Below are 3,642 nucleotides of genomic sequence, written 5' to 3' on the forward strand. Positions count from 1 at the left end.
GGGAGTGCGCTCGTGCACACAACTCAACTTTTGGTACTTCTCGGTTGCGCAAAACTTGGAGTCGAACTTGTGTTGCGAGAGTCTGGAGTCATGCTCCGGATCCAGTGGCAGATCACTTTCCTGGGGGGGGGGGGTTCAATTCAGGACGGATTCCGCAAGGAGCTACTTTGGACATGCTAAAAGGGATCGGGATAGATTGGAACCTGACAGGACGATTCAGATCTGTAGTACACCTGCCTTCTGATGACCTTAGGCAAGTGCTCGGCAGCGAACACCGTTGTGGTAGTCATACGAGCAGGAGCAGCCGCACCAAAACCATCAGCACCACTCGCCTGCATTCCCCTAATGTCAGCTCCACAGAGGGAATTTGGAGGCTATGTAGGGTTTTGGGGGAAATGGGGAAACTGTGGGGTAAGCTAACGGTCGAGAACTACTTATGGCACTATATATGTTGGAGTATACGGCACACTGTTTATACATGTCATTTGCATCAGGTATTACAACGTCACACACGATTTGCGCACCAAACCGTGTGAGAAGACAACGTAGGTGAGACACGATTCTCGTTACATAAACGTATGTGATGTACTACCCTATACATATAATTGAGTTATAGTGATACCGTGTAAACAGCTGCTCTGTGGATATCCGTAAAAAAATAGCTGGTACGCATCTAGAGACGGCGGCGACGGCCTAGGCAAGGGCTCCCGGTGAAGAGGTCAATCCTCGGTCGATGGGCGGTGGCGGCGTCTGTCGGATTGCGGGTTCCGGCAGACCCTTGAGGTTCGAACTCTGGGGTGCGCACGAAGATCTCTCCTCTACCAACCCGCGTCTCGTCGCCTCGCAAAGGGTCTAGGCTACACGATGAACAACACAAGAGACGCAAGGTTTATACTAGTTCGGGCCACCGTTGTGGCGCAATACCCTACTCTAGTTTGTGGTGTGGTGGATTGCCTCTGGGCTGATGATGAATAGTACAAGGGAAGAACAGCCTCACGAGGGATGTTCTTGTGGTGGTGTTGTCCCTTTGGAGGGGTTGATTCCAGATGCCTCTATACTATGGTGGCTAGCCCTATATATAGAGTAAGAGGCCCTGGTCCTCTTCCCAAATATTGAGCGGGAAGGGCGTCAACAATTGGCCATTTTGAAGGGGAACATCTAGTACACTTATCCTGACTAAAGTTGGTCCTCGCCTGCCAAAGACTCTAACGATGACGCTGTCCTGGGCTCCACGGTGACCTCCATCCTGCCGTTCCGCTGGTCTTGGTCTTGTTGCACCGAAATGGTAGCCTTTGCCTGATGCCTTGGCCTGTGTTGGCTCCCTTTGCACCAAAGGGGAAACAAGGACACTGCGCAGGCCGGCGCCCACCTGGCACCCGCCTGGCCTCGATCGTCATGGCTTGCGTCACGGGCAACTCACGAGGTACCCCTGCCTAGATCTCTCCGCCTCCTCGTGAGCCAGCCTGACGAGGCTACTCCTGAGGAAGCTTCCTGTCGTCCGCCCCGCGAGGCTTGGCCCCTCGCGAGGGTCTTGAGCTTGAGTTGATGAAGATGGGCCGCACTAGGCCACTGCTCGAGCCACGCCGCAGGCCGCAGGCAGGCAAGTCTGGGGACCCCTGTTCCCAAAACGCCGACAATAGCCCACGGGCCCAAGGCGCGCCCGGACTTGGCTTAGCAGAGAAGCGAAGGGGCAAGTGCGAAGCGCCGAGGGCCCCAACATCCTGCGGCATTGGGCGCCGCGTGGCGGTTAATTGGACGTGGGCGTCTCCGCTTCCCCACGCCCCTCATTACGCACCCAGCTAGGCGGACCCGCGGTTGCACACAGTCATTACCTTTGCGCCATCCGCGCTCCCCGTCCTTCCTTTCTCCCCGAGCTCCAGCCTCCGCCTCCAATCCAACTCGAACCCCCCCCTTCCGTTGCCATGTCACCAACGAACAAGGGAAAGGGGAAGAAGCCCACGCCTTCACCCCGCCTGCCTCTGGCATCGGCTCCTGCCGTCGATCGGTCAATCATACTCAACCCTGAAGCCTTGGACAAGGTCAGCTCTGCTCTTGCCTCCATCTTTAATGAGTGCGGGAGAACGACGGTCTGGCCCGCATCTCACTCCTCCTTCGATAGTGTCGTCACAGAGGTCCGATTCTTTGCTGATGCCCTGTGGGCGGGTCTGGTTCCTCCCTTTTCTACTTTCTTCAATGCGGTGCTCTCCCATTATCAGATCCACATGATGCACCTGGGTTCCGAATCCATTACTCTCCTTGCTGTTTTCTCCTTTGTGTGCGAGGCCATGGTGGGCATTCCTCCTTCCATTAACCTCCAGCGCCATTTCTTCTCTCTGCGCCTAAGCGACCCCACTCAATGCTCGGGGTGCATGAGCTTCCTTGCCGTGCCGGAGACGGCTGCCTTGGGGATCGACTTCAGCCTTCCTCCTCCTTCGCCCAGGTTCTGAGAGCGGTGGCTGTATGTGGACGTCAGAGTACCCAGCCCCCTGCTCACGCACCCAACCTCGCCTGCTGTCCCCAACTCAGGCTGGGGTCATGAGATGCTCACGAGCCCCCGGCTCGCCTTCGTCTCGTGTCGCTTCCAGAATCTAAGGGCACTCGACGTAACGGCGCCCAAGGTGGTGAAGGAGTTCCTTCAACGTTGCATTGCTCCTCTCCAGCGCCATTCCCGCCGGATGTGGGCCTTTGCGGGGCACGAAGACCGCACGAGGCTCCAGGAGGAAGATCCGGCGGCCGAAGTGCTGAGGACGGTGCTCAGGGTCCTAACTGGCGATCCCTCCCTAGGAAGCCTTCGACAGGGGCTGCCCTCTTGTATCTTTGCTCGGGCAGGGCCGATTTTGTGAGGCAGATGCCCAGTTTTGACGAGTGGGGGCTGCGTCCAGTTGGCCTCACGGGACCCCACGAGAATCCTGTCGCTATGGCCGCTCTTCTGGTTGCCCACGGCGGTCCTGCCTCAGGTGATGGGGCGGAGAGACAAGAACCGCCGAGAGCTGAGGGGGCCGATGCCGGGATGCTGACGCTGCACAGAGCCCCAGAGGTGGCATCTCCTGAAGCCCGCTCTAGAGCAGCAACAGGCGTGGAGTTGCAGCCTGCGGCTCCTGAGGCCGAGGCTTCCGAGGCCCCGGCAATCCTTCACGAGGAGGCGCCTGGCGGCGTCTCCCGGGTCGATGCCTCCGATGCCGTTCATCTTGACACCTCCTCCGCGCCGCAGACCGACCCTTGCGCCGAGCACTTGGGCCGGTTCCTTATAGACTTCGAGGCCCTCCGCAAGAGAAAGGAGGGCTTGGGTGGTGATGATCGCCCCTGCCACGTATTGAAGCGCAGGAAGTACTTCGCCATCGATGAGTAAGTCCTCCTTTTTCCCGGTTCCTTACTTTCCTGCTGCCTCGGCTGATCATAGCCTTTTAGGGCCTTTCCCGCTGAGTTGATGGAGACGGGCGGGGAGCCATTCCCTCAAGCTTCACCCTCTCCGCCGATTTCGAGTGCCCCAAGTTCAAGTACTGCCCTTGCCGCGGGGCTGCTTGGAGGGTAGGCCGCCCCGCGGAGCATCTTGATCCCGTGCGCCTCGTGCCTCTCCTTCGCAAGTTCCCCTGGGGCACTGCCAGCCTGCCCTGCACTCCCTCTTTAGTCATAAACGGTGAC

The sequence above is a fragment of the Triticum dicoccoides genome, chromosome 7B, assembly GCF_002162155.2.
Source record: "Triticum dicoccoides isolate Atlit2015 ecotype Zavitan chromosome 7B, WEW_v2.0, whole genome shotgun sequence".
In the NCBI taxonomy this organism is placed as follows: domain Eukaryota; kingdom Viridiplantae; phylum Streptophyta; class Magnoliopsida; order Poales; family Poaceae; genus Triticum; species Triticum dicoccoides.